Source organism: Erinaceus europaeus, chromosome 4 (assembly GCF_950295315.1).
Source record: "Erinaceus europaeus chromosome 4, mEriEur2.1, whole genome shotgun sequence".
NCBI classification, from domain to species: Eukaryota; Metazoa; Chordata; class Mammalia; order Eulipotyphla; family Erinaceidae; genus Erinaceus; species Erinaceus europaeus.
In genome coordinates, this window is record NC_080165.1 from 97364478 (window position 1) to 97377516 (window position 13039).

A 13039-nucleotide genomic window follows, 5' to 3' on the forward strand; every position below is an offset into this window, starting at 1 on the left:
TTGACAAAGATGTTTAAATATCCATGGGGATTTATGAAGGCTTCCCACAGAATATGCTTTTATGGTTAGTTTTATGGCAGTTGATTCTCACGTATCCCACCTCACATATAGACCCTGCTCTGAATTTAACCCAAGAACATTTTTGCCAGGTGCATAGTTCTTTCACTCACCTCTCTTTTCACAGTGACCCTGCCCCGCTTTATGAAGGCACATCTTGTACCCAATTGTGATTTTACTCTGTTGCATCATTCTGGACTGAAAACCTCAAAGACTGCCAAGCAAAGAAAGCATTTGGAATTGGTGTGGCGATCATCCCACTCTCACAGTTTCTTGTTTATTCTAGGTGCTAGAAGCAGCTCATGCAGACCCCTTTCTTATACTGAAGAAACAGAATGTTCTGATATTAAAAAATTACTTGCTCTTGAATGTTGACAATGAAAGATGGATATCAGATTCCTAGATTCCATTTTAAAATATGGTATGAAAGCCTTATTTAAAAAATGTTATCTTTATAACAAACTGGGAGATATATCTTGATTCAGCATCCTTGGAATTGTATGAAGTTTCAGTAAAAATGTCAGTATAATTTCAATCTTCATGAAACTTAAAAATTTTTTTAAATTTTATTTATTGGATAGAGACAGAAGTCAAGAGAGAAGGGGGAGATAGAGAAGGAGAGAAATAAGAGAGACACCTGTAGCTCTGTTTTACCACTCATGAAGCTTTCCCCCTGCAGGTGGGGACCGGGGGCTCGAGCCCAAGTCCTAGAGCATTATAACATGTGCACTTAACCAGGTGAGCCACTGCCCGGCCCCTAAGCTTTTTTCTAGGTAGCTGGTTATGTGCTCATGTCTCCCAGAGCCACTCAATGGCAGTTTGACATATAAAGTGATAGAGAAATACAATTTACACTAATGTGAACCAATAATAAGAACAGACTCTTTGCCACTGAAGGAAAGCATCTTTTTCTTGAAGTCTTGATTGTAGTCTGGCTAGAAGGCCTAATATCCAGAGTTAGAGCAAACTTTTCATCAGGAACCATGGAGGATAGGAGGGAGAGTAGGATGTCTTATAGTGCTAAAAGGACAATATCTTCCAGCCATACATATTTTTTTTCAGCCACACACATTTTATCCTGCAAAACTATCATTCAAATATGAAGGAGGCATAAAAACAGTACCAGATATATATAATTTAAAGGAGTTTTCCAGAATTGCTGAAAGGAGTGCCACAGAGGAAGAACAAAGGAACATTTAACTCCTATCAAGGTATAAAGCAGACCTAGAAGCACAGGCTGTAGAAACAGAAGCAGGGGTAGATAGCATAATGGTTATGCAAACAGACTCTGTGCCTGAGGCTCTAAAGTCCCAGGTTCAGTCCCCTGCACCACCATAAACCAGAGTTGCACAGTGCTGGTGAAATAAATAAATAAATAAGTAAGTAAATAAAATAGGAGACAACTCTAAAGTATGAATGGCGAAGAAGAAATGAATAGAGAATGTCAAGCAAAGAACAGTGAGACAGGAACATTTAAAAAATGATCCTCTTAGAGGTACTTATATGTCACATTTATACACACACAGCCATTTATATATTTTTATTTATTTATTTTAAATATTTATTGGATAGAGACAGAGAAAATGAGAGGGAAGGGTGACTTAGAGAGGGGAAGACACCTGCAGCACTACTTCACAACTTGTGAAGCTTTCCACGTGCAGGTGGGAACCAGGGGCTTGAATTTGGCTCCTTGTGCATTGTAGCATATGCACTCAACCAGACGTGCCACCACCCAGCCCCCATTTGCATCTTTTAAAAAATATATATTTTTATTTACTTACTGCATAGAAACAGAGATAAATTGATTGGAAAGGGGGAGATAAAGAGGGAGACACCTGCAACACTACTTCACCCCTCTGTAGGTGGGGGCTAGGGGCTTGAACCCAAGTTCTCCTGCATGGTAACATATTCTCAACTGGGTACTCCACCACCCAGCCCCCCTTTATGTCTCTTTTCAATGATACTATTTTCTCTCTAGTACTTTTAAATCTTTCTTACATCTTTTTTATTTGTTTTTCTCATCATTATCATGTACTACCTTGTATTTTTTTAATTTGGTGGTTATTTCTGAAATTATTCTACTCCCTTTTTCCTTTATTTCTTTCTTTTTTTTTTTTTTTTATTTAAATTTTTAATTTAAGAAAGGATTAGTGAACAAAGGCATAAGGTAGGAGGGGTACAACTCCACACAATTCCCACCACCCAATCCCCATAACCCACCCTCTCCCATGATAGCCTTCCCATTCTCTAGCCCTCTGGGAGCATGGACCCAGGGTCGTTGAGGGTTGCAGAAGGTAGAAGGTCTGGCTTCTGTAATTGCTTCCCTGCTGAACATGGGTGTTGACTGGTCGGTCCATACTCCCAGTCTGCCTCTCTCTTTCCCTAGTCAGGTGTGTCTCTGGGGAAGCTGAGCTCCAGGACACATTGGTGGGGTCCTCAATCCAGGGAAGCCTAGCCAGCATCCTGGTGGCATCTGGAACCTGGTGATTGAAAAGAGAGTTAACATACGAAGCCAATCAATTTGTTGAGCAAACATGGATCCCAAGATTGGAATAGTGGAGAGGAAGTGTTGGGGAGGTACTCACTGCAAACTCTAGTGTAATCCTGCTTTCAGGTATATATTTTGCAGTAGTTTATGGATACGTGTGCACATACGCTCTCTCTCACAGAAACTGGTGTATGTCTAGGTTATGGGACTTTGTTAGAAAGTGAACTACCTGAGATGAAATTAGAGTGTACTATAAAAGGAAAGGTCTCACCCGAGTAATGAAGCTGAAGGGTTGTCATTCCACACGTGAAGTCTCTGGATACACTCTGAGGTGAAGCATGTTGAGATGGCAATCGTTGCTTTGGTTAGGTTGTGATCGGCGGATGCAATATTATTTGGTATGGATTGGGAGAAGCATACGGGAAAGTGAGCCCTATCCAAGGGTGCCAGGACTGGGGGAAGTAGGGGCTCTATAGTGAAGATGTGAGGTTCCTGCTGTCTTAGGGTTCAAAAAGACAATCAATAGTTAATATTACCCACACATTATTTGTTAATTGGGTTAACTTTGAAAAGTCCCTTTGTTATGGTTTGCTGTACAGTACCCAGTATCTTGTATATAGCTGTGCTATTGGAAGCTTCTAATCTACTTGGTCTAGGCTTTTGAGAGAGTCCGCATATCAAATACGTAGCCTATCTATTAAAAAGATTCAGTTTGTCTTTTGAGAACCTTTGAGACATACAATTGATTTCCCCCTCTCATATTAATTAACTACTGATTTATATGTCTACATTTTGCTAGGAGTGTACATAAACACCATTCCCATCACCAAAGGACCGTGACCCATCCCTCCCGCCCATTCCCACCCCCCACTTCCTTTATTTATTTCTTAAAGTTTTTTTTTAAGATTTTATTTATTTATTTATGAGAGAGAAAGAGAAAGAACCAGGCATCACTCTGGGACATTTTCTGTCAGGGATTGAACTTGGAACCTCATGCCTGAGAGTCCAGTGCTTTATCCACTGTTCCACCTCCTGGACCACTGTATTCCTTTACAGAGTTCTACCAGTACTACTGATTTATCTTATGACTAACAACCACCTCCAGATATCTGCTTATCTCTTCCTTTTTAAATTTTTTTTAACATTTTAATTTATCTATTATTGAATAGAGACAGAGAGAAATTGAGAGGGGTGGGGGAGAGGTAGAGGGGGAGAGAGACAGACAGACACCTACAGCTGTGCTTCACTACTTGTGAAGCTTTCCCCCCTGCAGGTGGGGGAGCAGGGACTTGAACCTGGGTCCTTATGTATGGCAATGTGAGTGCTTAACCAGGTACACCACTGCCTGCTCCCCTGCTTATCTCTTCCTTTAGCTTGCGTGCTTTGATTTGCCCTGCTTCTTCTTACATGAGTTAAAATTCATTTTTCAAAACTGTGTGTTATATTTTATCCACTTTGCAGCAACTTTTTTCTAGTTTATATTCTTTGCATATTGCATATTGTTGCTATTTAAACATACATGAATAAAATACGTGTAGTATCTTGCCTGAGTGTTATGTATTCAACTTTGTATTGTTTATGTTTGAATGACATGTTTTTTTGGGGGACAAACTGTTGTACAAATGAACTGGTGATAGTGGTGGTTTGGGGGTGGGACAACTTACTCAGTAGAGCATTTGCTTTACCTTGTATGAAGGCTTGGACTTGAGCCCTGGCACTACAAGGGCACCCTATGGGAAGCATCAGGGGAGCTGCATGGATGGTGGGGCAGTGCTGTAATATATACTATCCCTTTCCTCTCTCTTCATTCCTCTTCCTAAATAATTAAGTCCATGAGATAATTCAGTAGTATCCTGTATGCAAGAGACCTTAAACTTATCCTCTGGCCTTTTCTCTCCTCTCCTCTCCTCTCCTCTCCTCTCCTCTCCTCTCCTCTCCTCTCCTCTCCTCTCCTCTCCTCTCCTCTCCTCTCCTCTCCTCTCCTCTCCTCTCCTCTCCTCTCCTCTCCTCTCCTCTCCTCTCTTCTCCTCTCCTCTCCTCTCCTCTCCTCTCCTCTCCTCTCCTCTTCTCTTCTCCCTTCCCCTCTTCTCCCCTCCCCTCCCCTCCTTTCCCCCTTCTCTCTCTTTTTTTTCTCCTTTTCTTTTCCCTTCCTCCTTCCTTCCTTCCTTCCTTCCTTCCTTCCTTCCCTTCCTCCCTCCTTCCTTCCTTCCTTCCTTCCTTCCTTCCTTCCTTCCTTCCTTCCTTTCTTTCTTCCTCTATTTCTTTTCTAATCACTGGAGCACTTTTTAGCTCAGGCTTATGGTACCTGGGATTGAACCAGAAACCCTGGAGCCTCAGACATAAATGTCTTTTACATAAAGATTGTGCTACCTCCCATCCCTGGCTCTGCATTGAAGAAGTTAATGTGGGGAAAGGAGGAAAAGGTAAAGTCATGAATTTTTATCCTTCAGTACTTTGTGTTCTAGAACTCTTGGTGCTATAACTTATATCTGTTGCCAAATTACTTGCATTTCTCTGAAAGACAACTACCACATAGTTTTGCTCATATGTGCAATATCAAAAATTAGAACACATGAACTTGTTGAAACAAGTAAAGTGTTGGGGTCCAGGCCATGGCACACCTGAGTGTACACACTACAGTGTGCAAGCCCCTGTTTTCCACCTGCAGGGGGAAAGCTTTATGAGAGGTGAAGTAGAGCTGTAGTTGTATCTCTGTCTCTTCCCCTCTCTATCTCCCACTCCTCTCTCAGTTTCTCTTTGTATCTAATAATAAGTAAATTAAATTTAAAGAATTAAAAAAATAGCCAAACTGTCACTAAGATTTTATGAGACTTTGGTGATTATCCTGAAGGTGAGAAGACACGAAAACTGTGGTGTATGTTCCAGTTAGAACTATACCCCTCACTTTTAATCTTATGATTTTGTTAAATTATTAGATCAGTAAAAAAAAAAAAAAAAAACCAAAAAACAAAGGTCTGCCATCACATTCCTTACTTGTCAGTGGAGAATAGACCAGTCCTGCATGAATTACTTAGAGAGTAGTGGGGTAGAGAAAAGTCCCTAATAGAAGACAGACAAACAGAAATCCCAACTGTGCTGAGTAGGAAGATTAGCTTGAAGACATAGAATCAGTATCAGAAAAGCTGCAGGCCTTTTCTGAAGCCCTTTTGCTTGAGCTTCCTTTGCACACACACCAGCCTTCACCCTCACTGCACCCATCTGCTCACTGCCAGGATGACATTAGTGATACCTTCTGTTCCCTGCTTTGATCATGTTTTAAGGAAATGCAAAAAAAAAAAAAACCTAAGTTAATATATTTTGTAATTAAATTTTTTTCATTAGTTCTGTGATTAAACAAAAAGAAATTAAAAATGATGGAACCCCATCTGTGTTGGTTTACTAGGACTGCCATAGCCAAGTTCTATAAGCTGGGTGACTTAAACAACAGAGATTTGTTTTCTCCTAGTTGTAGAAACTAGAAACCCAAGATCAAGGGTTTTTTGTTGTTGTTGTTGTTGTTACCTTTCCTGCTGAGTGGTAAACTATCATCTTTTCCCTGTGTCTGTCTTCTTCCATCCCTCTGGATCTGTTTGTGCTGTAATATTCCCTTTTCATAAACACATCATACTGGATTAGGATTTAGTGACCTTGTTTTACCTGAATCACCTCTGTTAAGGCCCACTCTTCAAATAGGCATTGGGTGTTAAGACTTCAACATATGGATATTACTGGGCACCATCGTAACTATCTTAAGGTTGTGAATGGACTATGCCTTGGGAAGAAATATATATTAATGTATGAACTGTGTTGGAAGCACAAATGTGTAATAGATTCACCAGTGCAAATAAATCCTTTCCAGGGATGTTAAATTTAATGGAGAATTTGACTGGGTAAAGTTTTCACTTTAATGGAAATAGAAGACAAAGGGTAGAGATGAGAACCTGGGTCGGCCAAAAGTTCTTAAGATATGAGACACTGAAAATGAGTACTTTTCACCTGAATTTCAAGGCTGTCAATGTTTTTGCAATAACAACTTCTTGAAATACCCTGAAAATGGACTTAGGTTGTAAGATGGGCTTTACTTTTTATGGGGAAAGTGAGCAGCAGACTGCTCTAAGGCAAGATTCATTTTCTTCCTTCCTTCCTAGCTTACTTTCTCTCTCTCTCTCTCTCTCTCCCTCTCTCTGAAGATTGATTTATTTTATGAGGATAAGACAGAGACCCGAGCTCAGAGCAGTGCTCTGTCATATGCTTTGCCAGAGATTGAACCCAAGGCCTTGCTAACTATGTGCTCTGTTTGCTAACTCACCTCCTGGGAAGTGGGATTTTTACCAGCAAGTGTTAAAGCCAGTGTTCTTTACTCTTTCCATCAGAGCTGTGTATTTTCTGACCAAGAGCTCTACTGGACTTTTCTTATGCTGGGGGGCTGGTGTATGCAGTCTTGCCATCCTATTTTTTTTCCTTAGGGCACAGAAGTTGCAAGTGTGAGTGTGTAAAGAATACATTTGACCCAAATCACCAAAGGGCCCTGCTGTGTCAGAAATCACTCTGTTCATACCTAGACTCATCTTCAAGCTTTGCCAATGACAAACCTGTCCGCTATTCTACTTTGCCTAATGGTTGTCATTGTTCTCATGCCTGTATTGATTATTGTTTTAATGTGACATGCATGTTCTTTGTCTGCTCTGCTGATGTTTGTAATGGAACATCACAGCTGAAAAGATGTAGGGAACAGCTAGCAACTTGTCACATTTTAGTCTTTTCAAGTCAAAAATCCAAAATCCCTCATTCAAATTTTGCTTACCTAAAACCCAAAACTTGAGAGGCAGAGAGAGTCTAGAGCTCAAGCCTGAGATCTCATGATTGCCATATTGCCCTTTGCCCTTTGCCACTAAGCACATCCTCCACCTCAAATGCCCTTTCTTTTTAACCTAAATATGATTATTTATTTAATTTTTCCCCCACTAGAACTTTGCTGGCTCCCAGCCTACTCTTTTTCTCTTCTCCAGATAGAGTGACAAGTAGGGAGAGTGAGACAGAGCAAGAAGGAGAGACGCCACAGCACAGCTCCGCAGCTCATAATGCTTCCCTCTTGCCTGGTGCACCCATGTGGTGTCAGGGCTGAGAATCCAGGTGCCTGTGCATGATGAAATGTGTGCTCTGTTGAGGGAGCTATATCCCTGCCTATTCATTTTATGATTTATTTATTTATAAATGCAGTGGTGGAGAATGAATCCATGTGCAATACTACTGAGCCAGCTTTTTTTTTTAAAAGCTCAATCTTTATTCTATTTTGAGAAAGGGAGAGGGAGAGAAGGGGAGGGGGCCAAATCTGGTGTCTCTATGGAATTACCCATGGTGCTGTCCTTGATACTCCCATTTGGTGCCAGGGATTGAAGCCAGCCTTTCATACATGGAAGGCCTATACTTCACCCAATGAGCCACCTTCTAGGCCCTTAGTGCCTATTTATTTACCCATTCATTTATTTATCCAGTAACTCTGACTGGGGGAACATCCTAATTATTTTTACCAAACATTTGTTCAATAGTTTATTTTGTTTTATTTATTATATAACATATATATATAATAAATATATATATAATAAATATATATAATGTTTTTTACAACAGCCCTGTTCACCTCTGGCTTATGGTGATACTTGCGACTAAACTGGGACCTTGGAGTTTCAGGCACGAAGGTCTTTTACATAGCTGTTTGTAGCTCTACTTTCATTTTTTTTTTGATTTATTAATGAGAGAGGGAGAGAAAAGCATAGCATCACATGAAAAACTGGGGATCAAACTCAGGACCTCATGCTTAAGAGCCCAATGCTTCAACCACTGTGCCACCTCCTGGGCCATGTGTGACCTCATTTTAAATTGAAATTTCTATAAAGACCCTATTTCCAAAGTAGAGTCACAACCCAAGATTCCTGAGTCTAAGGCTTCTGCACATGTTTCTTTGGAGAACACAGATCAGTCTGTAAGGCCTTCAGGTTTGCTTTTCCTTTACTGTGAAATATGTTCCCTCAACAATTCTAATGCATAGTCTAATGGTCAAACAGTGCCATAGGAGAAAGCCCTCTAGATGCTGTGTCCCTGCAGGATGGCAGAGTGTCCCACTGGACATTACATGTATTTTATTTCTAGCACGTGATATCTAATGAGCATTTGGGCCTAGCACGTGACATGCTTCATGTGACTTCTCAGTGAAAGTTATTTGGAAAGTGTACAAGTCTGACCTGAGCAGGACATTCACTGGAAACTCAAAGCAGGTAGGCTGTGGGCTTGTAGAGCCAGTGCCATCCCAGAGGAAGGTGGTGCTGTGTGCTTAGAGCCTGGTGCTGCTATGTGGCTTGTCTCAGCCTGGCCTGCTGACCCGTGTAAGATTCACATGTCAGTTCTGAGAGGTGAGTCCCAACTTTTGAACCTTTCCCCAGGGAATGTGGGATGTGTCATCAGTTCATTGGTTTGTTTTCATGTGTTGTATTTTGTTATTCAGAAGCAGTTCACGGGGACAGAAGCTAAGAGCGATTTTCAGAATGTGTTTCTCTTCTGCCTTCTAATAACTTGCAGTGGCAAGAAGAACAGCTTCAAAACAAACAAGCTAAAAATAACCCTCAAAACCCTCACACAGACAGTTAAAGGACTTGGAGTCCTTAGCTTCCTTTGACACACAGCAAGCATACGTATTGCTTTCTGAATGGATGTATGTCTAGTTGTCTCCTTCCTTCCTTTCTTCCTTCCTTTCTTTTTCTTTCTATCTATATATATATATATCTTTTATTCTTTCATCCCTTTCTTTTTAAAAGATTTACTTTCCTTTTTAAAAATTCTTTTTGATTTGTCCAACCCCTGACCCTATGACCCTGTAATTCCTCTCCTGGAGATATAGCCTAAGGAACCAAACACACCCATCCAGAAAGATCTGTGTATACACATGATCATAGCAGCACAATTTGTAATAGTCCAAACCTGGAAGCAACCTAGGTGTCCAACAACAGATGAGTGGCTGAGTAAGTTCTGGTATATATACACAATGGAATACTACTCAGCTATTAAAAATGGTTAATTGACATTCTTCACTTTATCTTGGATGGAGCTTGAGGAATCCTGTTAAGTGAGATAAGTCAGAAAGAGAAGCATGAATATGGGATGATTTCACTTATAGAAGCTGGAAAACACAAAGGAGAACTTGAACTGGAGTTAGTATACCACCTTTTTACTTTGATGCACCAAAGTAAAAGACTCTGGAGAGATTTCGGGAGGTGGGGATACAGAGCAACAGCAGCAGCAGCTGTGTTTTTCTTCTCTCCTCTCTTGAGTCAACTAGGAATACCAAAGGAGATGACTTGGGACTGCAACAAGGAAGGACTAGAATGACTTCAGGAGCCCACCAAACCACAAGTGAGTGCAAACACATGTGGCTCATGGACAGGGAGTAGTCTAAGGAGAAATTGAGTGGCTGGTAACAGTCCAGCAGTTTATCAGTGGAGACACCACCTCCAGTCTGCTTTACCAATAAAAAGACTGCTGAAGGGAGGAGAGGACTCCCCTAAGACTCACCAAATGTAATTGTGAGTCTCCATTGCTACTGCCCTCAGAGGCTGGAGCAGCAGGGCCCTGTGCTGACATCTGGGAACAGAGAACTGACTAGGAAACTCAGGAGTTGAGCTACACCTAGGTGGCCTAGCAGTGGGGCTGTATAGTGGGATCCTCCTTTCCACATTATTCTCCTGATGAGAACCTGGTAAATAATTTCCTCAGAACCTACAGACTATAAAGGGGACTTGTTTAGAAACTTATAGAACCCAGCAGTGCTGCCTGGCTTGGCAGAGAAGTTGAATTGAGCCAAGAGCTTTGTATCCTTGGGGTGTGAGAGTCTATTTGTACAACCACTGTGCTATCTCTCCCCCACCCTGCTTTATCTCTTGGTCAGGAGTGAGGGATTAAGCTAAGAAGCCTACTTATAGTTTAAAAGCCCTGAGGCTCCCATGGCCTACAGGGAAGAAAAAGAATAAAAGAGGCTTTTAATAGCTTCTGTGCTCCAGCTCAGGGATTGAAATAATATTGAAACAACTGTTAATTTCCACAACTGTGAACTCTATAAGCACCTTAATTAGACCAAAGTCAATCCAGGCAAGAGTGGTCAGTAATTTGGGTAGGTCCACTTCTAGCCTTCTGAGAGTTCTCCAGACTGTTCTTCACAGAGTCTGGACCAATCAACATTCCCACCAGCAGTGCAGGAGGGTTCCTTTGACCCCACAACCTCTAAAGCATTTGTTGCTGTTACCTTTTCTGATGTATGACATTCTCACAGGAGTGAAGTGGTATCTCATTGTTGGCTTTATTGGCATTTCTCTGGCAATTAAAGACTTGGAGCATTTTTGCATGTATTTCTCAGCCCTAGGATCTCTTCTGTGGTGAATATTCTGTCCATGGCCTCTTCCCATTTTTGGATGGGGTCATTTTTTTTCTTGTTGTTGAGTTTGGTAAGCTCTTTATATTTTGGCTATTAGCCTATTGTCTGATGTATGGCATGTAAAGATCTTCTCCCATTCTGTGAGGGGTCACTGAGTATTGGTTTCTTTTACTGTGTAGAAGCCTTTTAATTTGATGTAGTCGCATAGCTTTATACTTGCCTTAGTCCTCTTTGTAATTGGATTCGTTTCATTGAAGATATCTTTAAAATGTATGCAGAAAAGAGTTCTGACAATATTTTCCTCTAAGTACCTGATAGTTTCTGGTCTAACATCTAAGTCCTTGATACACTTGGAATTTACTTTTGTGTTTGGTGAAATGTAGTGGTTCAGTTTCATTCTTCTGCATGTTTCAACCCATTTTTTCCAACATCATTTGTTGAAGAGACTCTGCTTTCCCCACTTAATAGTCTGGGCACCTTTGTCAAAGATTAGATGTCCATAGATTAGATGTCCACTTCTGGGCTTTCAATTCTATTCCACTGGTCAGTGTGTCTATTCATGTTCTAGTACCAAGCAGTTTTGATTACATTGGCCCTAAAATACAATTTGAGATCTGGAGTGTGATGCCTCCAGTTCTGCTCTTTCTTCTCAAGATTGTTTTGGCAATTCTAGGTCTTTTTCTGGCTCCAGATAAACATTTATAGCTTGTGTTCTAGTCTGCTAAAATATGTGGTTGGTATCTTGATGGGGATAGCATTAAGTTTGTATGGCTCTGCATAGTATATTCATTTTAGTGATGTTAATTCTTCCAACCAATGAACATGGAATATCTTTCCACTTCTTTGTGTCTTTTTCAATTTCCTTGAGTAGTGACTCATAATTTTCAGTATATATGTCTTTCACTATTTTTTAGGTTTATGCCTAGATACTTTATTGTTTTTGTTGCTATAGTAAAAGGAATTGATTTCTGGATTTCAACTTCTTCTTAGTGTTTGCATAGAGGAATGCCACTGACTTTTGAATGTTAATTTTTAGCTTGACACCTTACTGTATTGCCTGATGATTTCCAAAAGCTTCTTGCTAGGTTCTTTAGGTTTTTCTATGTATACTATCATGTTGTCTGCAAAGAGAGAGAGTTTGACTTCCTTTCTTCTAGTCTGTATTCCTTTAATTCCTTGCCCCTGCCTGATTGCTCTGGCAAGAACTTTCAACTCTATGTTAAATAGTAGTGGTGATAGTGGGCAGCCCTGTCTAGTACCTTGCCTGAGGGGAAATGCTTCCAGTTTTTCATTTTGAGTATGATGTTGGCTGTAGGTTTTCTATATATAGACTCCACTATCTTGGAGGAATTTCCCATTTATTTTTTGTAGCATTTTGATCACAAAGGGATGCTGGATGTTTGTCAAAGGCTTTCTCTGCATCTATTGATATGACCATGTGATCCTGCATTTCTTCTACTGGGGATATATCCTAAGGAACCCAACACACCCATCCAAAAAGATTTGTGTATACCTATGTTCTTAGCAGTACGATTTGTAATAGCCAAAACCTAGAAGCAGCCCAGATGTCCAACAACAGATGAGTGGCTGAGCAAGTTGTGATACATCTATACGCAATGGAATACTACTCAGCTAGTAAAAACGGTGACTTCACCATTTTCAGCCCATCTTGGGTGGAGCTTGAAGAAATCATGTTAAGTGAAATAAGTCAGAAACAGAAGGTTGAATATGGGATGATCTCACTCTAAGGCAGATATTGAAATACAAGATCAGAAGTTAAAACACAAGTAGAACCTGAACTGGAGTTGGTGTATTGCACCAAAGTAAAAGACTATGTGGTGGGTGGTGGGGAGAGTACAGAGTACATCCAAAAAGGATGACAGAGGACCTAGTGAGGGTTGTATAGTTATGTGGAAAACTGAGAAATGCTATGTACAAATTATTGTATTTACTGTGAAATGTAAAACATTAATCCTCCAATAAAAAAATCAAGAACAATTAAAAAAAATATAATAATAAATACCCTGGAGTAGGAGGCAGGGCTCAGTTTCTTGACCATGATGGCAGACAAG

General features: G+C 40.5%; 1 protein-coding gene across 2 annotated transcripts in view; it reads left to right on the forward strand.

Moving 5' to 3' along the window:
* LARGE1 (LARGE xylosyl- and glucuronyltransferase 1) overlaps positions 1-13039 on the forward strand; it is a 705604-nt gene that overhangs the window by 14543 nt on the left and 678022 nt on the right. The gene's annotated exons all lie outside the window — the stretch shown is intronic.